At 41.2% G+C, this 27,450-nt stretch overlaps 1 long non-coding RNA gene across 3 annotated transcripts in view; it reads left to right on the top strand.

Moving 5' to 3' along the window:
* The first annotated feature begins 943 nt into the window (after nt 1-943).
* LOC137858795 (uncharacterized) overlaps nt 944-27,450 on the top strand; it is a 148,353-nt gene continuing 121,846 nt past the window's right edge. For all 3 annotated transcript variants that reach the window (XR_011098005.1, XR_011098007.1, XR_011098006.1), the window contains exon 1: nt 944-1,098. This is a non-coding gene — a long non-coding RNA (uncharacterized lncRNA). The remainder of the gene's footprint in view (nt 1,099-27,450) is intronic.

The following is a 27,450-nucleotide window of genomic DNA, read 5'->3' as shown; positions in this document are numbered from 1 at the left end:
ACACAGCAGGAGATGCACCGCTTGGTGTGTGGCATAGGCACCTTTTGCAGCACTGTCTGTCCATTACGTTTTCTGCAAAGCCACAGCTTTACCATTAATGTTCTGCTCTAGTTCCTGGTAGACCAGGCCACATGGCTGTGATAATGTGGGGTGTATTAATCAAGTATGTGTAGTTAACCAGAGAAAATGAGGCACGAGGTTCAATTTGGAGAAAACCTTGAATGGTGTTTCCCCAAGCTTTAAGAAGCACATGCAGATCCCTGAAAGCCCCAGATGCCAAAGCTCCTGCCTCCTGAGCCAGGAGGATGGTCCTGCAAGACACTCACAAGGGAGGACATGAACTCTGCCTGCCTGCAACTTTGTGATCGATAACATTTGTTAACCAGACAGGTAAAGAGAACCCAGCAGGCTTTACACCTTTAACAAGCTGTATCTCAGGGGAGCCAAGCTGGCTGTATTCATTCTTGTCAGCACAACTGTCTTTGGGGAATTATTTGTTTTATAAAACCAGATTGTCAGATTTCTACAGCAGAAGGAAAAGGGAGAAAAAACAGGTTTTGAATAAAACTTCGAGGAATTAAGAGCTCCTATCAGTGGTAATTTTCAACATCTGAGCGTGAGCAGCTGGGGTAGGCACCTGAAATGATGAGCCGGTGGCAGGAGAGAGGAATACTGCTATAAGAAAAAACTTTGTGGACTTACTCATGTCAGTGTGAGCACACCTCCTCTCCAAGCTCACTTGGTAGGTAATGAGAACCAGAAAGGAGCATGCTGGCTCACCCTGGAGGGGGATTACTGTTGCCACTCTCAGCAGGTGTACGCACTTAAGCCTCATGTCTCACTTGCCCATGGTGGTGCCTTGGCTTTAGTTGTGGACTCCTGTGACCCTCCGTGAAGTGCCCCCAGGTGTGTGTGGTGCAGAAAGCTTTGATATCAAGCTCAGTGGTGCTGAGGCTTATTGGCCAAGTACTGCTGGCACAGGTGGGGTGCTCCTGCACCCTGAGCCAGGGTGGGTGCCTTTGTTGGGGCTGACTGCAGGGGAGCTGGGTGCCTGTGCCTCTTGGGACATGGAGAGAAGAAAGTGTGCTTGTTCTTAAGGTAAAAACAGCTACTGGGTGTGGGAAAGCAAAGGTGTGATCTTGTTGTCCTTAAAAACTGGTGAAGACTGTGTTTCCTCTGTGCTGGAAAAGGTTTGAAGTGATTGGTATAGTGGATGTTTAGTGCCTGAGCCCTGATCTTTCTGTTTGCTTTGGTTTCTTTGAGTAAATCTCTTGAACATGCTCTTAAATAAAACAAGCAAATAAGTTTGTTTTAGAGGAGTTAATGTGCTTAGTTGTGTGCTTAATTGTTCTTCTGGTACTGGCCAAGGTACAGAGAAATCTGCTTTGGATAGTTTCTGGGAGCCGAAATCTTTTCTTTCCATACTCTTGCGAGCAAGGACTCCCCTGCTTGCGTGCTAACTAGGGGGATTTATAAGATGGAAGGAAATACTTTATGCAAAATTATTGTAGGTGTGGACCTTTGCATGTGGTTAGAGTTGAAGAAATGGTAACTGGTTCCTGAGGCTGTTTTACAGCAGGAACAGAGGCTCGCCCTCTGAGATGCCTGTTCCTTAGCAGAGTAACAAGGGCAGTATGGAAAGCGCCTGTTTCTGGTTCAGTCGAGCCCCATAAATGCAGTGAGTCAGGTAGTTCGCCTATGTGTACTGAGCTCCAAGCTCATGGAAATATGCTTAAAAACAGTGAAGCTGGAGAAATAAAACCTATCTGGTGGCTGATCAGAAAGTGCAGGGGGCTGCTCTGGAAGGGGCTGGCTGGCTGCCCGTGGTGAGGTGCAGGTTCTTGGGCACCAGGACGGGAGCGGTTTGAAAATGAGGAAGGGGTGTTGCAGGGCGTTGAATTTCTTCTGGAAAGAAGGGTGTGCGTTGTGGTGAGAGCACAAGGGGGTCAGGCAAGAAAACTGTAAACACCTCACTGATGAGGCTGTTTCCTTCCTTCTTCAGTGCTGACCTCTGGCCTGTTATCTCCCAGCTAGAAGAGAAGTGAGAATTAAAACACGGTGCCCACATATTTGGGGGTGTCAGTCCCTTCTGCACCTGCCAGCCAGGCTGGGACCGAGCCACAGGTGTTTGTGGTCACATTTGTGCTGGAGAAACCTTGAGTGCTGTGTGGAGGCTCCTCAGGTTGCCCCAGGGGGACAGCTGAAGGCCGGGTCTTTTTTCTTTTTCATCTATTTGCTTACTGTGGCCCCCAGTTTGTTGCTTGGCAGTCCCCTTCCTTCACCCGAAATGAAAATCTGTGGCTTATCAAACCTCATTTTCTCAAAGTGCCTGTGTTTCTAAGTCTAGTCTTCTGTCTTAATTGCATGCTTAGTTGGGAGGGGGGAGAAAAAAACCTTTTTGGTTAATTGATTAGTAATTTAGTCTCTGGTGATATGCTTATTTAAGAAATCTGCCTGAGTTATATATGTCAAATGATTCACATAAAAACAACATCAAGTGAATCATATATAAAAATGACATAATTGCTATTAAACTTAGAAGCCATATGTGTGGCTGAGGAAACTACTTTATTGGCTTTAGTAACTCTTATATTTTTTTCCCAAAGCCAGTTCTGCTCTTGTGAACAGAGAAGGCATATTTATGTGTAGGAAAATAGCCCTTACGTGTGTTATTTGGGGAAGTAGGTGGATATTCTGGCAATACAGGAAAAAGAAATGTGATTTTGAGTGTCGGGAAGCTGAGAAAGGGGTCTGTTTTTTTTTTTTTTTTTTTTTTTTTTTATCAGCAAGATTAAACAGCAGCTCTAGCAAATGCACCATCTGAGATTTTATTGCTCTGTTATTTTTAGTACTCGGAGGGAGATTAAATGAAATCCGGGATTATTTCAGCCAGTGTTAAACTTTTTATTGCTCATTTCTGCTATCAGGCTTGGGCTGACCCAGTTGGATGGGTCCTTACAGAAGGTGGGCTCTCCTCTGCCAATGCCCGGACAGTGCAGCTCTTTTATGTACCTTTTCTTACAGGGAAGTTGAATATAGCAACAGCAGAAGTAAATATAGATGTGAACATGGCTAGTCTTTTGTTTGATGTTACTTGGTTCTCAGAAATTCCTTAAAGTTTGTGTGCTGAACTTCATACGTGCAAACTGTATTTTACATGTGGCTTAGCACCCATATAATCTCTGTGGGATCACGGGTTTGTGTCACTTGCCTGGGTGTTTTGGAAGGTTATTTTTATTTCTTTTAAAGATGTCTTGAAATAAACCTGAACTGACTTAGTTTTGCATTTCTTTATTAGAAGAAGACTTAAAAGGCCTTTTTAGTGTCTGGATTTAATTCTAATCTTTATATTAAAAACAAAAGAACACCTTAAGGAAGCTGACTTGATGCTTGTCACTGGTGGTTTCTTCATTTTATCCCTTCTCATAGGGTGGTGCCTTTCACATTAGTCACAGCCCCAGACATGTTGATATACGCAGTAAGGAAGGCTTAAGGTGGTGGTGATGAATGGCTCTTGTAGCACTCTTAAGCAGTTAATCTTAGCATGAAGAAAAAATCCTGGTCTTGCTTCTGCAGGTTTCAGAGATCCTGCTGTCTTCAGGGTGGGTTTTGTGGATTTGTGAGCGTACTGGCCAGCTGGTGCTGGCATGGTATTAGCTCCAGCCACCAGCAAGGTCCAGTCGATGAAGAGGAGGGGGCAGCAGGCAGCTATTCAGCTCTGACAAGGCCACCCATGTCACCAGCACTGAGGGATGGGGTATCTTCACAATGTGCAGAAAGGCCTTAATATTTTCTGTAGTTAGCAGCTGGTAAATAGACTTTCAAAAGCCTCTCCCAGTAGTGTCTTTATGAGCTGTGTTTGAACAACATTCCCCATATTTTGGATACCTGGACTGCCCCATTGGTCTGTCCTGAAAGTATGCTGCTACCATGGTGAGCATGCTGCTCATCCCGGCAGGAGCAAGTGAGTCAAGGAAGCGGGGATTATGCTGTCTAATCATGCTCTGAAGTCACTGATGTAGGGGGAATGAGCTTGGACCAGAGTGGCCGCTGCAGCACTTCTGCAATGGGAAGAAGAGCGTGGTGTGTAAACACTCAGGGCCTGCTGCCCTGTGGCTGTGACTCAGCACTCCACTCAGTGTGGGGCCGGCACGGGAGCCCCAAACCTTTCCCTGGACTCTGGTTGCTGCCCCTTTTATTTCTGCCAGCCTTTTCTGGGAGGTGGCTGTGGGGAAATGAGTAGGGCAGAGGAAGAGGAGAGCTGTCAGCATGTCCCGCAGCTCTTCGTGGGGTCAGGCATGCAGGCCTGCTCCTTTTTGAGACTGTTATCTAGGAGATGCTGGCTGTTCGGGTAGGACTGCCACTGAACTTGTCAATATGCAGACAGAGCTTTTGTTGTGAAAAGTAAATGCAGCTGGTTTGCCTAATTATTCAAAAAAAAAAAAAAAAAGGGTGTGTGTGAAATGGATGGACATCAGGCCAGGTGGGGAGCTGCGAAGCAACTGATGGTTCTCTCTTGTTGTAAGCTTCCTAAATAGAAACGCATCTGAATGGAGACTTGGTATCAGCGGTCATGAATCTTTTTGATTTTGGGAGCTCTTACTCATTTGTGTCTGAATTCAGGTTCAGAGCTGAGTCATTCCTTCTGCTCCTCTTCCCCCAGTGACTTTCCATGCTGCTTCATTTTTCCCAGCTACACATTACTCCAGAGCAAGACTGTGCTCACCGCAAGCAGTGAAAACAGCTTGTGACTTCCTCGGGAAGAGGAGAACGTGCTCCGAGCACCGTACTGCCATGCAGCCCATGGTGGTGATGAGCTTTGAGGAAGCAGCTCAGGACAAGATATGGGACAGCTGGAGCATCAGCACTGCCAGGCTTAGTGATAGATCCAGCTAAAGTGGAAATAACACACAAGTGTTTTGTAATCTCCCTAGTGCTCAGTTTAGCAAGGCAGAAGGTTGAACAAAGCTGAAAGAGCCAGTGTCAGGAGCTATTCTTCCGTGCTTTGTGTTTTCACCTTGTTTGGTATTGGCACAGCATGGAACAGCACGAGAGAGACAGAGAAAAACACCTTTCAGAAGAGGAAAGGGGCCCCCGTATAATGAAGAGTTCAACCGAAATAAGGGTAGGGGGGTGGAAATTTTTTTGCATGCCAGATTTCTTGCCACTTTCAAGCTAATCCTTTCAGTTCACTTCAATACAGTCACTGAAGTAGCTTAGAAAAAGAGAGGAAAAGATCTTTGATATGCTAGATCAACCAAAGTTTAAAAAATCTCTCTTTGTATATGCCATTTATAATGCAAATCTCAAGTTGGCATTTTAGGCTCACTTAGTGCTGTTACTGAAGTACCTTGGAATACAAAGGCTGGAGATAGAGGGAGATCCCAAATGACAGAGTGCCTTTGATAGTTCAATAATAAATTTAAAAAAATATATTAAATTTCCTCATTCCTCTAAATACCTCCTACCTCCACAGTTAGAGTGAGACAGATAAAGCAAATATTACTGTTACAGAGGTGGAAGTTATGGGTCTAAGTCTTCTATGAGGTTGAACTCAGCTTTACCAGCATGTCCCTGGGAAGGATTTGACCCTGGCTGGGGCATCCTGCAGCTTTCCTCCTACTGGGGAGAAAGCGTCTGCGTTAGCTGTGTTTGCTTAGTCAGTGAGCAACCGGTTAAGTATTCTTCTGGAAAGAAGCCTAATTTTTAAGAGTCGCTTTCCCAAATATATAACCTGATTTCTTTCCCTTGTGTTCCCAACATTTAAGCACTGATTAAATGTCACCAAAGATAATAGGAGAAATGCTCATGACGGCCAGCCTATTTTAAAATAGCATGGGCATGCTTAAAGCAATAAGTAATTTTGCCTCTGTTACACAGTGTGCTTAATGCATACTTAAATTCATCTGTAGGCAAGTTAGATACCTCATTTCTAGATCCAGCTTGCTCAAAGAGGGGATATTCTGGGATTTGCCCCGCTGAATTTCACACAACTTATCCAAGGAAAGTAGCGCTGTTAAAGATGTGCACTGTGGCCTCCTGTCCCATGGTGCAGGTATCAGGATGATCCTGTCCATCTTGCGAATCCCAGCATTGCAGTGCTGTGAGGGTGGTGGGTAACTGGTCTGCAGCTTGTTACCTGATCACATGCTTGGTTTCCAAACCTTATCTCCCTGTGTGATGTAACAAGGGCTGAGGCAGTTTTCTCAGTGAATTTACAACCCGGTTTGCTGGGAATGGTCTTCTCATCGCAGACCTGCAGCACAAGGTGCTGATTTAAGCAACTGGCCAAGCACCTACAATTTCCCCTGATACATATATAGATTTGGGTTGAAAGAGTGTTATTTTAAAATAGCTCTACAGCTGTTTGCTGCTGCTCTCAAGAGCATCTGCCCATTGTTGTCTGTGTCACATGGAAGTCAGTAAGGTCCTTGGTGAAGCTGTGATGCACTTGGTAGCTCAGCTACCGTAGAGTGGATCTGGACTCTATTTAATATTTCTAAGAATCCTTGTATTGCAGACATTAGAGTGAATAAAGAAATGTAGCTGAGAAGTAAAATACATCTTGATGCATGAGTTGGTTTTCCTTTCCACCCCCTGCTTAGTGCTAATGTCCTCTGTGTCTGTTGAGAAACTGCTGTGACGTAAGAGTTGAAACATGGTTCAGAGGAGCAGCAAAGAAAACACATCTTCTGGAAGTCAAAGTGTCAAGCTCGTGTTTTTGTTTTATTTCTTTATTTTTGCTACTGTGTGTGTATTTTGTTTTAATGGAAAATATCACTTAAATCACCATGATAGTCTATGACAGGCTGCCTTCACAGAAATTGCGAGTCTTTTGTGGAATCTGGTAAATGATAGGCGAAAAAATGTGTCCTCTAACTAAGCTGTTACTGATTATCTTGGTGCAATGTACAGATTAAGGGCCTGATCTAAGGACCACTGGGGTCAATTGGCTGAAGTGGACTTTGAATCAAGTCTTACGAGTGTTCAGTGTATACTGTAGTGGAGGGTTATGAGGACGAGGGCAGCACACTTTCCTCTCCAGTAAGCTTGAAATACGCCAATTGAAATTCTGAAGTAGAGTTGGTTTTCTGACTCGTATTGAAAACCCCTAAAATGGTTACATAAGGGTTATTTTTAATATGCAATATGAAAGATATTCAGCTGGGCGTACAGATGTGTGATTATTAGTAGCATCTCAAGAATGTGACTTTTCAGGTGTAGGAGCTGGTATTTCAGAGTTGCTTTCTTTTTTGACAAACAGGTGCTTCATCAAACTTGCTGCCTTTGAAAATTCTGTGATCTGAGTCCACAAAACTGCATGTTTTACCACATCATGGTGATTCTATTGCCTATTTCAGGCTGCCATGGAAAAATTTGAGGGGGAAAATATAAATAAAATATGCCCAAGCGTGCAAGTCAATGATCTGTGTGTTAAGCCTATTGGCACATACAGGACAATTTTATTGCATGACCTACTGGTTAAAAACATCAAAAATATAAGTCAAGTCATTTGAAGAACTGCTGTTTAGTGAGTTAGAATGAATGAAGTCTTTATTGAGTACATGCTTTCAGATTCATCGCTGGTTCTGTTCTAGTCATGCCCTATCCTAGTCTTTAGTGCCCCAGGCAGTCTTTTTGAGGACACTTGACCTGCCAGTCATATTTCAGAAACTACTGATATGGTACTTGCTGATTTAGTTTAGATTCCAAACAGGCTAGCTGCTGGATTACAGACTAATGACCCATCAGATGCTAAAGGCAAAGGCTTAAAGTGCACTAGTGAATTAAGCCTCAACATTGTCTGAAGGGAAGAATTTATTATGTCATTAAATTTGATTCAATAAGTTTCATTTCTTTAGATGCATTAAACTAAGCAAGAAGCGAGGAAATAATGTGACAGATACACCATTTTGATTCTCTCCAGGTGAAGTGTTGGTATTTAGGTACAGCATCAAGGGATGCTATTTTGTAGAATTTTAGCTGTTTGATAGGAACGAGAGGTTGGGAAAACTGCATAGCTGGTTAACCAACCATGGAGGACTCAGACTAGGTTCACTTGAATATATGCTTCAGTTGGTAAATACATAGGAAAGTGAGGCTTGCCTGATTTGATGATACCCTCGGTGAGGTTTCAGGGGCTTTCCATCAAATATCAAATCCTCAGTGGTGTAAAGATATTAGTAGTAACTTATAGATGGCACTGGGATTTAATGAAAAACTTAATACAAGCACATAATGTGATGAGTCAAACAGGGATTGCAGCTTGACTCTCAGAAGACTATCATAGTGATCTGAAGGAAAAATCCTGCATAATGCAAAGATCACTTTAAAACATAAAAAAAAAAAAGATTAAACATTTGGTGTTTTATCTATCTGCATATGTCTCCTAGTTGTGTTACAGCAACAGAAAAAGTGTTTATAAATAATAACAAAGATACTTCAGGAAAATGTTAGGATTTCTGCCTGTAGATTTTGTCACTCATCTCTCAATATCTGATGAAGTTCTGAGTTCTTCAAGATGTTTTTATGTTATAGAGGTGATCATGATATCAGGAAAGCAGTAAAAAGCTTACAGGGATAGGTGCAATATGTAATTTTGCTCATTTTCTTTTATATTGTATAGTAGGATGGTAAAAGTGGGTATTTTTTGACTTTGGAAATCAATTTAAACATCGTTAGATTATATTTAATGAATTATGTACTTTATTACAAATATTAAGTTGCACTGAGGCATTGTGAACCATATATGTTTATATGACAGCAGATCTGGGATTAGGAATTTTTATTAGACTATTTTAATCACTTTAATACAATTCATAATCAAAGAGTATTTAATATTCTAGTCTCAAAATTAAAATTGACCTACTAGGCTGATAATTTTTTCCTTTAGCAGAGACTACTCTTTCCCTAAAATGTGATAGCTTTTCCTTGTGAGTTAAAGTGGAAAAGGGTCATTCTGATTTATGTTTGTACGCAGGTGCTATTCTCCCCTCCCACCCCCAACACTGCAGAAGTCACCACTGTGCTGAAACTACTTTCCACTGTAATCAGGATCATTTCAAAACCAAGCAAAAACCAGATATATGTCCACAGTCCTATTTATCATTAAGCTAACCTCATTTTCATCTGATGGAAAAACATACATAATTCAACTGACCGCTGCAAGATCTTAATCTCCTTGATGCGTTTCTGAAGAACTGAAGCCTGGAAATTCTTACAGCTCCAGGAGAGCCAGCAAAACATTCAGAAAGTTTTTCACCTCCCTCATCGAAAAGCTCTTAATTAGTGTGATAGTGCTAGGTAGGTGTCTGTAAGTTGTCTCAGGCTGGTATGAAGCTCTGCTTTGCCTCTTTTTTTGTTGTTGTTGTTGTTTGTTTCTGTGTGTCTGTGGTGTGTTTGTGTGTGTGTGTTGTTTCTTTTTAAATTTGAATGAGAAATTCTGCTGTGACTCGGGCAAAAGAGTGGACTTCAGGACATAGTAGACCAAGGAATCTCAGTGTACATCAACACAACAACTTTTGCTATTCAAATCGGTGTGTTTGAGACTAAGACAGAGACTTCAACAGCCTAGCATTTTCTGAGGACTTGATTTAGCATTTATAAGACAAATTTTTGGAATCTCAGGAGCTGCTGTGTAGTGGAGCTGTTTGTCAGCTTTCCTACCCTCCTCCGTTCTGGCATTTTTTGTCAGAAGCCCAAATCGGAGCCATCTGCAGTGCTTTGCTTGGACCTTTGCAGGCTTGTTCTGACATTTTCCATGGAGAACTGTAAGGAAGCTCTGAACTGGCATTAAGAAAATTAACCAAATTCTAGTATGGTTCGTAAAAAAAACAAAAAAGGGTGAAACATGCTATTTAAATGTAGAAGGGTGTATAGTTGTCTTTGGGCATCATCTGTAGCATCCTATATTGGTTGCCTTCCAATGTTGCCACTGCTGGTGCAGTAGGACCCAGTTTGTCAGGAAGCGCCTGCAATGGCATGGGGAAAAACCTGCTTGCAGAAGTTCTGACTGCATTTATTTTTAATTTAGGCGACCACCTAAATTAAGCCCAAGGTATGGTTCTTTTATGTAAGTGGCCAATGTGTGGCTACCCACAGTGCTCCTGCCAGGCATGAGGGGTAACACTATCTGGGTCCAAGGGTGATGAATAAAAGAGAGGAATGTGGAGCCACAGGTGGCCTCAGCATGCTTCTCCTCCTTTTGTTAGTCAAAAATGTTGAGTGGTCATAGAGCTCTTATAGAGAAGGCCACAAAAGCATTAGAAGCTGTCTGTCCTAACTCCACAAAATATCTGTATTTTAAAACATCCATCAGATTCCTTCTTAGCTGGATATAAAAATGGGAATTGGATCTGGATATCCAGATCCTTCTTGGATCTTGATATAAAAATGGGAATCTGCAAATGAGATCAAACTCAGTTTCATACAAATGACTCCATGTAGTCTTGATGAAACTGTATTCTTCTAACTCCACATCGTGGATGATATTTACCTAGCCTATGGTGATGTTAAGCAATTGTTGCTTCTAGAGTAGCATGCTTCATTATGGATCTTATCTCTGCATGCTTGCCTGCTGTATCGTATAATACAGCATGTTGTCAAGTGGCTTCCTCTGTGTGGCAAAGATTTGACAAACTGGACTTGGAAGTTGGGGGGTGGTGCACTAGGAAATGAGATATGCAGAAAAGGAATGTTTTTTTTACCAACTTCTGACTGTATGTGAAACTTTGCAGCTATTCTCCAGAAAAGAGTAGTAATCTGAGGCTGCTGGAAAAATGAGAACCAAAAATTCTCTCTTCCATGAAAACAGTGTGAGAAGGGACTAAGAAAGCTGAGCAATAATATCTGAAGACCACCTTAAACTCTTTGCCTTTTCAAAGCCAGTCCCATTTCAATCAGTACTTAGGAATTTTAAGCAAGACTTTTTTTATAGCATTACAAGTACTCATTCATTTCTCTTCTTTGACTACTAAATAGATATCCTGTGGTAGAAATGAGCTGAAAGCAAAAGAGAAAATGTCTTTCTAGATTACTCTTGTCACTTGTCCATCGATCAAACTCTGATGTGCTATGCAAACATTGGGTAAAAGGATCCTTGCTAGTGAATATGAATTTGACTTATGTGTGTCAGTTACCTTAGTTGTCTTTGTGATTTCTTCAATATTTTCAGAGGATGCTATTCCAAAAGCACTCTCAGCTTTTGAGTGCTTTTTAAGTGTTAGCTTGCAGGAAAGGAAATGGGGGTTAAAGCAATGCTCCCATTTTACAGAAAGCAAAACTGAGGCATGAAGAATCCCAGCTGGTCAAAATACTAATATTTTCTGATAACAAAAAAAGGACTTTCTGGAAATTGCATGCTGTTTGTAGAGGGCAGAACATGTTTTGCCTTTGTTTTGTGTTAAATAGCTTTTTCTCCTTTCCTATCATGGAACTAATTCAAATTGTTGCTAAAGGTATACTTTACTTATGTGTATGTACTTGGCATCTGTTTGTTTTAGCAAAATGTGCATGTATACATGTGTTTTTATATCCTATTTGCCCTTGTGCACTGTAGTCCTTCATTTGCTTGTTTTTTCTTTGTATCTAGATACTTAATTAAAAATTATTCAGCTTTACAAACCTGTAGAGTCAGTTAAAAGAGAAGGAGGAAAAAAAAATTGTCAGGTGGGTTTTCTTTCCCAGATACACAGTACAGATTTATCATCAGCTCTCAGTAACGGGAGGAAAGCTAAACACAAAGACAACAAGCCTAAATGATAAAATGTGTTCTTTTTTATAGCGGGTGACTTTAATTTCAAAAAGGGAGTTTCAGTTACCTATTTCATAATGCTTCACTTGGTCCTAGGTATTTCAGGTAGATTAATAGCCTGATGTAGCATGCCCAGTGTGAAATCAGTGGTGCAGTAGTGTTACCTTGGATGGCAGAAGTACAAGGTACAAACTTCATATTCCTGTTTTTCTCTTACTTGCATGCTGTCTCCCACCTTTTGGTAAACTTTAAACATTTTACAGTTCTAGTAAGGTTATTATTGGGGTTGCTTGATTAAAATATATATGGAGAGAGGGAAAAGGGAGAAAGGCTATTATTTTGGACTAGGCTGAACTCTAGGAGTTCTTGGCTGCTTTGTTTTAGTAAAATATCAATTAATCACATAAAGGTGGAGTATATATACGGTGTTTATCTACCCATTGATCTTAAGTGTTTTTCCTACTTGTGTTCACTACCTTTCTGTGGCCATTCCCTTTCTCTCCTTGTTGCTCCTTTGAATGGCAGCACAACACTGGAAATGATTTCAGAAAGTAATGCTCATAGAAGGATATTTCCCTTCAAGTTCATGAGATCAAATGCTGGTGTTGATTACAAAAGAATAAACCTATTGCCCTCCGCAGGGGTGTGTTGATGTAATACAGCCATAAAAGAGCACCGTTTGTTTAGCCTAGCAACAATGATGACTAAGAGGGGTCATGATGGCCCTGTGTAAAAATAGGGACATAAACACTAAGAAGGGTTGAGTGGTTTAAGTTAAATGACGGTATTGGCATAAGAACAAATGAATATTCAAGAGCCATAAATAAAATTGGAGCTGAGATTAGGAGGCCTCAAATCATCAGGGGAGTGAAGTTCTAGAAAATCCTTTCCATGGAAATCGTGGGGTTAACCAACTTAACTGGTTTGAAGATGAAGCTAAATAGTTTATGAAGAGCATGATATGATGTGCTTTTTTTGGGATAGCAAGGGACAAGGCTCCGTAACCCAGAACTGAAAAAGATTTCCTGTGTTTCTATAAGCAAAACTTGGCCTATCCAGTCTGTAGTGCTTCCACTTAAGATGATGTATTTACATTAACCCTTTGTGCTGAGTATGCCCAAGCTGCCTCTCTGAAGAAGGGTGTTGCCTTTGAAGTCTGCCATCCTCGTGCAGTATAGCTCTACTGTAGGGTGTTTGAAATGAAATAAAGCAAGAGCCCTGCCTGTTTCCCTTGGGATGCAGAGGGGTTATGCTGGTGATTCTCACCCCAGCACTGGGTGAGGCTGGGAGGGATCTCTTCCATCGTGTGGTGGTGACAATGACCCCCTGGTTCCCAGCCTGATGCTGGCCCCATGGTGATGAGGTTCCCATATGTGGGGCTGGGCACAGCATCCCTATATGTGCTCTGCTGGGGACCCGGGGATAAATTAAAGATGGTTTCAACTTTAAATTTCCTTGCTCTCTTGGGGGTGAAATATAATCCTTGCCCTTGCTCTAACACATCCTTTGTGGTTTAATTTAAATGGTGATTTTTACAGTGACATGTGATGTTCATCTGCTAACCTTTTACCCAATATGTTCAATTTAAAGAAGCATTGAATCTCTGAACGTGCCTCTATCTATAGACAGAAAAGCATGCTGCAAGGTAGTTTACCTACTTAGGTTGGTACCTAAGAGCTTGTAAACAAATTCATAAATTTGTCATGCTGATTATAGTGTTGGCAAACACAATGGTTGATCATGTTATAAATGTTTATCAACACCCGCACTCACCCACCTGCTAAGAGGTGCTACGCTTTAATGAAATTGTTTGAATATCAAGGCTGGTTGCTAAGATACAATGTTCTTGTTACCAGGGATGTGATGCTTACAGATTTCTGTTATCAAATAATGATTAGAGATGTGCTAACCTCAAGGTGCTCGGTGCAGTGAAAGGTTTACTGAGCCACAAATTAGTAAACTGTCTGCCTGAGCAGACACTTACAGAAGGAGCACATGTGCATCAAACTTACTGAGCTGACATTTTTAAAGAAGACAAGATCTGGCAGTGTAAATGTTCCTATAGATGATGAAAGACTGTCATAGGAAATGTTTACATGATCTGTTGCCTAGCACAATGTCTTCATGCCATTTTTTTCCCAACTTAGGTTAGTGTTGAAATCTCCAAGTCAAATAATTGCTTTCTTCTTGCTTACTAAAATGTCTCCCAGCACTCACCTCCTGAAATTATACGGTGGTTTGTGAATGCTGATTCCTGTTTTCTATAGGGCACACAAAGAAGGAAACAAAGATGTGTAATAAAATGGCCAGCATGCAGGTCTGGTGGGCAGAAGATCTAATTTCTGGGTACTGTGGTGGATTCTGGGTTGGAAGCTTTCTTAAAGTTAAAAACACAACGAAATGTTAAAGATGACAAACATCAAATATTGATAATGTTTTCTTTTTAATGTAGGTGCTCAGAGCTCTCTGATTTGCTAATGCACTTTGTACCACGGTATAAATATTGTACTTCATTTTATTCTTTTTAACAAGTGCGTTTCAAAGTTATTAACCATCAAAGAAAATAATGAATAGCACGGTACAGGTGATCAAAAGGATTTTTCTCACGCTGCTGAAGTGCTAAGTAATCTTTAAGTGTAATTGTTGATCTTGTTATTGAATTAAGGTTCAAGCTGTATTTACAGTACCTGCATTAGCATGAATTTGAGTTTAAAGCCAATTCAGCTGAAATAATCTGAATTGTGAGCAGAGTTCAGTGTTGCCTGTGGGACTCCATATTTTTACATCATCACTAATTGTTTATTTTGGTGTAAAGAGATGTGCTTGTCCTGGTCCTGTGAGCAACCTTTGTAGCTACTTCACAAGAAGCTCCTATTGCTATACCTGCAAATCTGCTGGCAATTAAATTCAACTTGGTGCTCTTCTGGCAGACAGTTTAACACTTTAAAATTATAGATTTTTCACAAAAAAAGTCAGCAACAACTTACTACAGTTATAATTTATGACATTAAGCTTACCCCTTGGATGTAAAATCTATACTTTATGAAATGATACAAGACTACATCCTACAACAGGCTCTTAACATAACCCATGTTCTACCTACGCTGTGTGGGATGTTCAGACAAATAATCGCCTTCAGCAGATGCCTTTGTCATAATGAGTGTGATAGTTTATGGAAGAACTGCTGATTTCTAATGCTTGCTTTAAAACCCAGGAATAATTTAGGCTGCATTGATGCAATGTGCTGAGCGAATGAGGTGTGCTGACCTCTCTGTTTCATTTCTAGATGATGGCAGTGAGTCTGTCGCAGGAGAGCACTGCTACCATGGTTATCTCTCATCCTGCCCCCAGTGGGGCTGGGAAAAGGGACTGATGGCCCTCAGAGTTCCTGAAGTGATGCAGAATTTCTAATTTCTGTTGCTTGAACTGAGGTAGGAGAAACTGAAATCTGGCCTGTATGGGAATGGATTTGCACTGCGGCTTGTGTTCACCTCAGGACAGCTGATCCCCTTGGCCTGCTCTCCCACCTGTTCCTCTGCCTCACCGAGCTGGTTTTCACTGAGCTTGGACCTGCATTGAATTTTATGACTGTGCTATAATATTTCTGTCATTTTTCCTTTTCTGAAATAGATATGATTCAGTTATACACAACATTTCCTAAAGCATTGCTTCCCTTTCAACACCAGTGACCAGCAAGCTAGATCCATAGCTGTGGCCACTACTGCGGGAGAGGTGTACTGAAATGCCTTGAAATAACATCAAAACACAGATGTTCACCTGGCCGTTTACAACAGTGTAGACACTTTATCTGCTGCAGCTGTCTACGAGGTGGGAAGAATTTTTTTTCCCTTTAAGTTTGTTGTAGTGAGTGATTTACATTGCATAGATTATGTTGGGATATACTATGTCAGGTGGCATGACCTGATATAACCCAACTTAATGCAACACATATGTTTAGATTGTGTTACACATTAAGAAAAATTCCCTGAGAAGCTGTCAGGAGCAGGTGATTTCTGTAAATGGAAAATATTTGCACAGTGATATTTTATACGAGTCAAAATTGAAAGGTGTATAAAACCTTAGCATAGATTTAGGAGCCTTAGCCACGTTGACTTTGGTGGGGCTAAAACTCCTAAATGCTACAGTTCCCTTTGGAAATAATATTTTATCATCAGATGTCAGGTTGAAAATTTTGCAAAATCTTGCTTTCATTATAGTAAGAGCTTGTCAGTTCTGAGCTGATGGAGTTGCAGTGGTGTAAGAGGGCAGAAAGTGAGGTCAAAATGAAGTGACTTGTAATTAGAAATAAAGCAGACTGGCTTGTGTGAATTCCTTGCATCCTGGATTGTTGTTTTTCCTTTTGAAATCTTGTGTGCTCGATCAGTTCTCCTTTTGGAAATCATACTCGATAGGAATGTGGGCCGAAGTGCAAGGTTTACATTTCACTCCGAGATGACTATGTTGAGGTACCCAACTCTAAATTTGGAGGCTCATATGAAATATTTTTTTTTAAAATTGGTGTCACAAATAGGAGCCTAAATTTAAGTTGCTAAGTTCATTTGGGAATCTAAATATAAATGTTCTGCTTCTTGAATGTGCTGAGCACCCTGCAGCTCCTGCAGGCTCCATTGAGACGTTGCTGTGGTGTAGGATGCCTCTCCCAAGCGCACCCCATCCTGGGGGAGGCTCATGCGCGTGTCTATCGCACGGCTGTGCGTAGCTTGGAGAGTAAAAAGGATCACAGAGCCTGGGATCTGAAAGGCAGAAAATGCCCACATGACCTTAATTGTGCACACATGTAGTGGCCTGCTCGTGTGTGTACGTTTTTGGTTTGGTCACGTACTTCACCATCCTTGATGGGGGAAATGCTCGCAAGGGTGATGCGAGGGAGGCAGGGGGTTACAGCGAGACAGATGTTGTGTGGGGGAGAGGGAGAAGAAAACAGCCTGCAGTCTGAGAAGCCAAACTTCCATACTCTGAACTCTATCATGTGGGCTCTTTCCTGGACCAGCTGCTGCTTCACGTGTCTGAAAGCAAAGCCAAGGCACGGCGTGCTGCCCTTGCGGGGTGGCTTCACCTGTGGCCTGGGTGTCTGTGTGGGAGGTCCTGGATGCAGCTCTGTCCAGGGGCTCATCCAGCACTGAGCCATCTCTTCCAGCACCTCACCTGACCTTGGCCAGCATCTCCTCTCCCCTCCTTATCCCCTTCTTTCTCTCTACCCAGGTTTGCCCTCTGACAGGTCAAGGTTTTTAAAGAATAGAAAAAAATCTCTCTAAAACTCATGATGTATGTAAGAACAACCTTCCAAAGGCCTCTAGGCTGGCCACAGTTAAATGGGTGATGTTGGACAAGAGTTACTCCTGTTTCTACTGGATCTCACCTTCCAGCTCTGAGCAGTGGTGGGCTCTTTTTCACACCCCCCTGCTGGGCCAGGCATTGCTTCCCTCCCCCCTCCCAGCCTGCATCAAAGAAATGCCTCAACTTTTCTGAGCTAAACCAAAGCATCTGCCTCTAGAACAGATACCTGGCATGGAAATGCCAACTGAAACAGTTAAAAATTGGCTAGACTGAAATTAGTATCTATTAATAAGAGGAGGTTTTGGGCAAAGGATTATGAGCATCGCTGCCAGCACCAATAAAGCCGACATTTATTTTTGTGTTCCGCAGCATGAGCGCTATGTACAAATAGCTGCGTTTTAGCAGCATCACCCGTGTTATAACACATCATCGAGGGCTACTCAGCTCTGAGCATATGGCAGGGCTGCAGCCTGGAGAAGCAGGGAGTAGCTGGTGTGTGCTGGCGGTGGGGAGCAGCCCCCGCCGCTGCCCCAAGCAGTCGGGCTGCAGAGGCAGCAGCTACCTGTCTTGGAGGCTCCGGCTTTCTCTCCCCTGCGGAGGGAAACAGCGAAGATGGGAGCAGATGTCAGGAGCCTGAAATTTGGATCTGATAAGGACTTGGATCAAAATATCAAACAAATATTTTTTTGGGAAAGTTTCTGGGAGGAAGCGAGCTATATAGGGAGCGTGGCTTGCCAGGCTTTTTAAAAATAAAACGTTCTCACTCTGTGTTTAGCTCTCCCACAGTTTGAAACACTTGCGGTGATCAAGCCTAGCAGCCCTTGTCAGTCTACAGTACATCATCTCCCTTCGGTTGGCTGGGAACATCTCTCCTGCAAGGGCAAAATAAAGCTGCTCATTTTGCACACAAGCTTTAAAAACTATAGGCGAGGAATACCTAAATATAAAACAAGGGCACCTTGGGCTGAATGCTTGCTGACGGGGGCTGCTGTTGCCCCTTCCCTCCCTCCTCCTGCCCTTGCAGTCCCACATGTGCTTCCCCTGCCCTTTCTTATGCTCACCTGTAGCTTGCTGACAATGCACTTGATTGTACATGTGATGAATGTGGGCAGCTCACACCATTACACCTTGTTTGCTCCCATCCTTGGGAGCATTTTCCTCCAGTTAAATATCAGAACACAAGAACATAAGTACGAATGCACATGGTAGAGCTGATTGGGATCTTCTGGTGTCTTTAAAGACCACTGCATTAGCCTTAGTCATCTGTATGTGGGAGGGGGTGGAATAAGAGTTTGGGGATCAGTGAGTACACTCTCTGTGTATTTTGGTAGGGGAACTACATGAGAAAATAGCATTGTGGTGTCTCACAGTATTGTGGCCAGGAAGGAGGTATATCTTAAAAAAGACTCCTCCTATAGCTCCCAAAATGTATGAGTGTATATATATTTGTGTATATATATATATATGTATCATGGAATAGTGTTCTGTACCATCCTTTTTGTTGGCACTTTCAACAAAATAAAAATAATCGGCTAAAAATGAAATTTGGTAGTAACTCCCTTTAAAGTGAGAAATGGGCAGCGTTTTCTGGTATTTCTTTGATTTGAGGTTTCCTGGGCTGGGAATACAGGATGCTTTTCAATTTATGGATTACAGAGAAGAAGAAGATAAGCACATCTTGACTGAAGGACCATGACATAATTTAATCCCTAAAGCTTTTTTATGGTAACTAAAAAAAAAAAAAGACAAAAAAAGTGAAGGGTGCAATAGAAATTCTTGCCAGCTACTGACTGAAAATGGTGATATTAAATTTCTTGTGATAAGTCATATCAGCTAATGTTAGTATGCAAAAGATAAGTCATATCAGCTAATGTTAGTATGCAAAACAAATTTTCTGTTCCTATTAGTTTTTTGGTTACTTTTATTTTATTAGTTGGCAATGTATTGTAGTTGGTTCCTATTTACCATAAAGAGGTAACCATCAACGCTCTGCTTGGTGTCATTTCCTTCATGGGTAGAGGAATAGAAAAAATTTGGAATATAAATATTTCATATTCAGATTATACAAAAAATATCTATCATTTTTTTCATGAAATAAGTCACAAAACAGGGCTAGGTACTCTAATCCAGGGATGTCCATTCTACCCTTTAGAATAGCAGCGTTTGACAACTAAACTTTGGTGTAATGCATTTTACTGATGTAGGGGATCTCACTCCTATTTATACTACTATAACACCCCAAAATGGAATTATCTCTGCCAACAGTCACCATAAAATAGTTTTTAGGACTATGGTTTATAGGAAACAACTGAGATGGAATGAGCATATTGCGGTGTGTTGCTTTGTATACTAATTATCTACATCAATGGATGTGCAGAGCGGCTCAGAGCGTTCTACCTGCTGTGCCGAACAACTTGCTCGTAGTCACGGAGTATATGCTTCCTGTGGGCACCTGCCTATTTTGTGCATCGCATCACATTGAGTCGTGTCACATTATGTCACATCACAGGCGAGACGTGACCCAGTGTAACCTGACACAGTGCAGTGCCGGAGCTGCAGTGGATCAAACCTCGAGAAAACCTAGCGGTTGTGTTTGTCAAGGGTAGTAAAACACAGCCTGGCTACCCATGAGCCCACAGGTACTCTGATTCTCCCCTTAGCCTGCCTATTTGTAGATAGTTTGGCGTATCTCCCTGGGATATAAATACAAGAATTTCTCCGCTTGTGTTTATTTATGATACGTGTCGCTTGGGAAACAATAATCTTCCTACTTCTTAATCTAAATTGAACCACGGTGAGTACACCAATAAAACACGTCACAACAAACAAAGGAAATTCTCCCTGTATTAATAATAAACTCTTTAAGATTTATCAGTCTCTCTCTTTCTTCGCTTTTGCGATGCAGTCTAAAGCAACTGCTACATTTATAGATGTCTGATAAAATTTTAATAGAAGAACCCATTACCTTTGAATCTGGAGTGAAGAGACTATATCAAAACCAGGAGTGTTGAGCCTGAGCTAAATATAACTTGTTAACTGGGAGTAGCAGCGCGTGAGCCTTGTAATGCTGGTGGATTTACTTTATTTTGCTGCAATCTGGGGGACAGTGAGCACTGTAGCAGGTGAGGTGTTGCAAAATAATAGGAAGAGATGTAGCAGCTACTGAGTGCGGAGATGTCCAAGAGGAGCTGGCTGAGGCTGTGTGAGACTCACCCTAGGGGATACTCCCTCACGACTCTGAACTTCGAGAGTTTATATCCCTGGTTTCGGGGGCACTAAAATCTAAACAACGCTGGCACCCTTGCCAGAGCTGCGTTTGTGATTCATTAAGATGTGCTTTGAACCAAGACCTCTATGCAGAGTTTAACAGCCAAATCCAGAATGACTTGGGGAAAGAAATGCTGTTACCTCTTAGTCCACAGGTGCTTCCCGGGAGCTGATGGCTATCCAGCATCTGGCTCTGGCTCCTGGATACTCTCTGCTCACCTGGCATTTAGTGCGTGCATACCTGGCTCTCTATAGAGGAATGTTTGTGGGAATGTTGAAATTTGTTTTCGCTTCTTTTTATATATGTGTATATCTTTAAAGTGATATTTTGGTGTTTTTTTTTTCTAACACTTAACTCTAGCAGATTTTTTTTAACGCTTCTGACACATTACCAAATGAAAACTGTTGACTTATTTTAGAATACTTAAGATATTTAGGAAACGTGATATTTTCAAAGTCATCTAGAAAAGAATTACTTCTGTTGTGGGAGGAGGAGCTATAATTCAAAACAGTGGTTAGTGGTATGGATTACTGTTCATTATTGTTAATCAGGTACAAAAGAGTATCTATGGCACTACTGTCCCTTTGCTCATGTAGTTCATAAGCTAAAATTAAAACTATTTTGCTATTTTTTTCTTTGTTTAGAAATGTGTAATTTGCTGAGTGATGTATTAGCAAAAATCCAATTATTACTTTAACAGGATATAACTTTAAAGTCTTGGTGACAAACGTAAAAGTAACATGAGGATCTCATCTGGATCTGTATTTATAATAAAATTATAAATAAAATATAAAATTATAATAAAATTAAGGGTTTGATTTATTATTGAGCTGATATTCAGTGGTGTAACTAAGGCTGAATGATGCAGCTGGTTCAGACAAGCTAATTCTGAATTATGATGTATCCAACCAGATATAATGTAGTAAAAACATTTTTTAAAAAAATAAATTCTTAAATATATGTAGCTACTCCAACCTGAAGTCTTAAATGTATGTAGTCTCTTTCTTCACTAGAAGATGAATTCAGTAAATATAGTAGTATCCTCTCTTTCCTGAGCTGAGCTGAATTTAAACTGAGAGCTTCATTTCTACAATTCAGTGTCCAATATGCAATCTGATCACACCTCCACTTTTGTGAGTTGTAGCCATGGCCTTAAATTAAATTACAAATCCTACATTGGACTGACATAAATCTGATTTTGGCCTGGGCTTGAAGTGTTTGAAATACCAAATCACTACTCCCTGGTCCCTAATGAGAAGTAATCAAAGAATTTAACCAGCAGTACAAACACTTGCACATCACTACAGATGTAGCCAAATTGACTCAAAGTACTCTTTTTCTCTATGAAAAATTGTGTGCAAATGTACCTTACTGACACTGGCTATTCCACTGGAATCTATAAAGAAGGAAAAATTCTTCTGGTTTAATTCTCAGAAAAATAATACTCAAGGTTTTTTTTTTTTTTTTCATCCTTTCTAGAAGTCAGAGATTTTTGACTACTGCACCATACCATTAACACACTAGTAATGAAACTAAAAAAAAAAAATAATAATAAAAAAAAATAAATTACCTGACCTACCTGAATATAACTTGGACAGTCACTAGTCTGGTACCTCTTCCATGTTCCAAATACCCATAAATTGTTTGAGGCTCCATTTTCTTCTCTGATGCCAAGAAGCAGGCTTGGCAGCTTACTAGCCCCCACATAATCATGACTTATTCGACTGCCAAAATTCCTCTGTCTCCTTAAATTTTCTACAGAGGGTCAAAATCCCAACATAGTCGGGGATAGTTATAATATTATATAACATATGTCAGCGCCATCATATGCATTACTTTAAAAGATAACTAAAAATCATTAGTGTTTTTACCCTTCTGTGGAGAAGCAGTGATAAAGCTTGCCCTAGCTGGGATGTGAAAAAGTACATCCTGAATGGTAGCCTTGAGGTGATGTAAAGCAAAAGAAGCTGTCTTTTCTAACGAATTGGAGTTCTTGCCTTCCAACCATATGGAGAAGGTATTTTACTTTTTTATTTTATCCCTGTACAAATGACATATAATGCCAGCTGCTCTGGTAACTGTATAGGGGATTTAGGATACTTAAATAGGTGACCAGACTTCCCTGACTGCTGGAGCAGAGAGTAAGATGTAATTTTACACCTGATATTTAAGATAATCTGCCTACCTTATGCATGTCATCTTTCTTTGACATATTTTACTGTGTAGGAATGCTTTCTCCTAGGCTGGAAACTCTTGTTATTGGGTGAATAAAGTGAATTGTGTTTTGTCCAATGCATCTATTTAAAGCGTACAGCTATCACATAAGGCAGAAAAAGATGGTGGATGATATGAATAACACTGCAGGTGCTGACCGATATAAGACTTTAGGAGCATATAAATTGAGCTGGTAAAGCTACATCAGTGACCATCCTATTATATGCATTGAGTGCATATAAGATGCATGTAGGTAGCAGAGCTTATAATAACTCTTGAAGCAAGTATTTTATTGTTGTTGTGGTGGTGGGTTTATACGTGGCTATAAATGCTGGCCTCTGTAAGATTGTAGGCTATCATCTATTGAAACATCCATTAACTATCAGAGCAGTGCATGACAGGTACAAAACATAGCACAGGTTTCTGGCTGCAGTGTCTTCTAGATGAACAATGCTTAGACCTTCTTTTTAGCAAGGAGATTTATTTTAGCCTCTGCTGTTAAGTAGAAAATTATAGTGGTCAGTGTTGACTGGACTTCAGAAAGTAAATGATTAATCAGATTTGTCATGCTTCTCTTTATGGAATGGATGAGGCTGTTGCATGTTGGTAGTTGATAACTCTGGTTGCTTTCTGTACAGATCTTTTCCTGGGCTACTTGACTAGAAGTTGGTAGAAGACTAATGACTCTGCAATTATAGCTCCTGTGATTCAGGAGTTAAATATACAGACCACAGGCCAGTGAATCACAGGTTCTTTGCCTGTGCTTTGCACGTATCTTTCCTTAAGCACTTGCAAAATCTGAAGTCATGAGGTTCCAAATGAAAAGTTCAGAAAAAAGTTTCTGTTCCTTTTTTCTAAATGTCCTGAATTTTGCCATCCAACTTCCCTTGAAACAGAACTCATGGTCTTGTATTTTGGTGTGGCTTCTTTGTAATGACTTTGTTTTTGCAAAGAGGAGACGTGTGCGGTTAGCAAGATGCCCATCAGGGTTTAGAGGAGGAGGCATGCAGAGCTCTGTACAATATATTGGTGGGAGAACTGTAGGAAACGTGTTCACCACTGAGATGTCTGACCTGGGGACAGGGTCTTCAAATTGCTTCCATATCAGCCTTCTGAGGACTTCCAGCAAGGAACAAGCTTCAGTCCTTGGAGATAATTAAATATCTAAAAGTAAAAGTACATGCCAAGGGGGATTTCTGGGATTTTGTAGGTCTTGACTCTAGAAAAAGACCTGAGATAGTGTCCATCTGGGAGCTAGAATACCAAAATTCAAGCCCCCTGGGTTCTGCATCCTTCTGCCACCTAAATTCCTAAAATGGACCTGAATTCCTTAGATACAAGTGTATGTTGATAAACCATAAGTGCTTCTGAGAAATCCAAAATTGCTCAAGCACAGCAAGTAACACACAGCAGGGCTTCCCCTGCCGGCCTCCTGCATTGTGTTCCTGCTGTGTCAGCCAGGCAGGACTTCTCGGAAACTGTGAGTGGGGTGAAGGGGGGCACGGGGGAATGGAGGCTCAAGCCCTTCCTTCTGAAGTCCTTCCCTCCAGCCACTGAGGCTGCTCCAGGATGTGCCCGTGCATATGTTTGGAAAACAATGTGAAAGCTTCCGTAAAGAAGAGAAACCTAGGTTCTGCTCCAAGCGATACTTTACACGTAGGAACCACTGCTGAGTAGAGACAACTGCACTCTAGGCACAAACTCCTCTCTTTCCTCGTGATCACTCCAAGCAGCTGTTACTGCTTTTTACAAAACAAAACATCTGAGGCGTTTTCAGGCAGAATTTGCAAAGGCATATAAGTGAGATCGGCTTGATGTCAGCCTTTGTGATTGCTGTTCTTGGTATTTGACCTCGTGAAGACACAGCTCTTTCCCGTGCGTTTCCTCTTGCTTGTAGCACGCTGGAGCTGAGGTGGAGACTTAGGGGAAGGAAACAGGTTGCTGACAAAATACATGAAAATGAGGGAATAGGCTTTTAAATATATATTTTTTTCTTCTCTTAAAGCTGGTGAAGTGCAGGAACTGTGGGAGGGTCAAGTTCACGACTGATCCTTTCTTTTGATTGCAGCAAGTATATGCTCACCTATCTGTGAAATTAGCTTGGTAGCTCTGGACAAGTGCCTCTTGCAAAAGCAGTCCCACAACTGCATCAAGTGCTTGGCTATGCCAGTTGTTAAACAGAGGCAAAGGAACGATGCTATTTGGGTAAGAGAGGAGCGCTTTGACACAGACTGATGTGGATAAAGTAGTACAGTGAACTTTCTGCTGTGCTAATCTGCTCTGGGGATAAATAGGAGAGATTTTTCTCTTTAATGCTCGTGGTAGTTTCTCGATTAACAAGGAAACTCACTTAATTTAGGAGAGCTGGGGGGGGGGGGGAGGAGGAGAAGAAATGAAAATGAGGAAGTTCTTCATACAGTACCAGAAAAAAGGCATATTAACGATAATTGAAATTCACCTCCGTGAGGGCAATGAATCATCAGAAACAGCCTGTGGAAAACAAGGTTGTGCAACCTTGACCAGCGTGTGTCACTGACTGGTGGAATTTTTAGAAAAGCAGCAGTTTGGGCTCATTGCTGTGGTTCGTGATTGCACACACCTGTTCGGTGCAGAGGTTTTGCAACCAAATTAAAAAAAAAAAAAAGGAAGCTGAACTTGCTGCTTCTCCTGAGCAGCGCAAAAAAGCAGAAAACCACAGCTGTTCTAGCTGTTAACAGATATCAGCAGCATACCCCCTGTTACATAATTGAGGATAACGTTTTTGAAGCATATGGGCTGGAGGTATTATAAACTCATTAAAACTTTAGGTGGGAACCATTCTAGCGCGTTTCTAGGTTTGATATATTTAACAAACGTTTACAATTAGGGATCCTATAAACAGTTTATTAAATAATAAATGAAGGCAAAGCTTGATGAGCAGTAGAAAGTCAGGAATTTATGTGCGGTGGCAAGTGAGTTGCAAGTTAAATTGTGAAAGATTGCCTCTCATTGACTTGATAACTAGGCACTTTGGGTGGCTAAAGACTTGGGATGCAGTTAGATTAGCTTGTATATAAACTGAGAGAAATACAGTCTTCAGAAAACTTGGAGATATGTTTACTGGAGATCATATCCATTGTTTGCAAACTTCCACCATCTGACGAAGCAAAGGCATGGAAAATCAGATTGCTACCAAGTGGCTGGCGTGGGGCTTGAGCTTCTGCAGTGCTGCTGCAGATTGGTAACTGAATGAGGACAGAGGCTTTCTTGCTGTAATTTCACTCGTAGTAATAGGTCAAGAATGAGTGGCCCATTTTTGGAAGCCCCTTTGTCAAGAAAAGATAAATAATATTGTATGATTTAGAGGCTTAAAACACAGGCTTTAGTAAGTGTAGGTGGTTATGGTCTGAAAACAGCTAATGTTTTCAGGGATGCAGCCCTCAGTAATGTGGTCTCTGATGTTATGCAGCTATCCTGTAGATTTAGGAGATCATGAACCTTCAGCTATAGGTCAGCTGTTGAAAACCAAGTTAGATCAGTAAACAAATCCGGGCAACATGCAGAAGTCTAACGATTGGGAAATAGTCCATGGGTTTTCTGCTGACTTTACCAGTGAAGCTACCAGCTAAAGACAAAGAAGAACACAGTTTTGGTTTTGCAGAAGCGATGAAGTTCATCAGGTGGTAACAGCTTCCAGTACCATTTTTACTGTCCTAGCGCAAAATCACGAGTGATTCAGTGTTTAAGGGGAAGTAGACAGCACGTCCTGTGGTGCTCGGGAATATTGCCTTTCCAGACAGGGCTGAAAGCTACGTGTTTCATCCTGCTTTCTTCGTTGGCTCACAGACTTTTTCCTAGGGTGGTCCTAGAGCATTTTTGTAGTCAGTGGGGCAGAGAAGAAACGTGCATAAGCTAACCCAAAAGCACCCTGCAAGGGGTTCATGCAGATCTGAATCTATATCTTACTGTGTATGTCCGTACCCTGCTCTCCCCTGGCAAGACTGTTCAGTGTACATAGCGCAGCGATTTGAATTCATTGTAATTGTTTGCTTTCAATGGCATAGGAAACTTAGTTTGTTTAATCTGTATTTCATTTGGTTGGCATCAAAGTGACTAGAGGGCTATTGGCTGGCACAGTACACATTATATGAAAAACATGTTCTTGATGATTTATTGTTGAAGACCAAGTTTTTCTTTTATGACTAAAACTTGGCTTAAGACTTGGCTTGTCGCTGGCTGGCTGGCACATTCCCACAGCATGAAATGTGGGCTATCCTAAGAAATAGTTAGCTGGGCCTCTTAAATAAAGCACCCGCTTGTTAATGAACATCACAATGGTTTTGTAACAGCTATAGTTCCAAAAAAAAATTAATTTAAGAGGAGGGCTTTAAATAAGTAAACAAATGAGTCCAGGATTGGTCATCCTCTCATAAATAATCCAAATTATGCTGGGGCCAGAACTACATCCGTGTAGTTTTGAGGAAACTCAGAGCAGGACTTGACCCTCAGGTACTGTCTGCCTGCTTTCAGAGGTGGCCCAAACAGAGCAGGATGTTGTCTGTGGTGCATGGACTGTGTAAGAACTTAAACTACTGGATAAGTATAGTTAAGGAAACTGGAGATCTAAGTCCCATACATCTGTCTTTTGACAAATCCTGAACATGATTAAAAAAAACCCATATAATAAAAATTGTTTTTAATGCAATCAGATTCTTTTTTAGAAATAGAAATATGCCTGAAGGTTCTCTGCACTATCTTCTGCGAAGCACTTTCTTTTTCTCTCTACTTTGCCACCAATTAAGAATTGAAAGTTATGTATTGTAATTATTACTATTCAAACTATTTGGAAAGTATCTGGTTCTGGAGAAAGAAGTGGGAAGTTATTGGCTTGGTTAGGGACTTGTGAATTATTCAGCTTGCTTACTTTGAGGAAATACCC

This window comes from Anas acuta, chromosome 6, assembly GCF_963932015.1.
Source record: "Anas acuta chromosome 6, bAnaAcu1.1, whole genome shotgun sequence".
NCBI lineage: Eukaryota > Metazoa > Chordata > Aves > Anseriformes > Anatidae > Anas > Anas acuta.
Note: the sequence above shows the minus strand (reverse complement) of the source record. Positions and strands in the feature narration are given on the sequence as shown.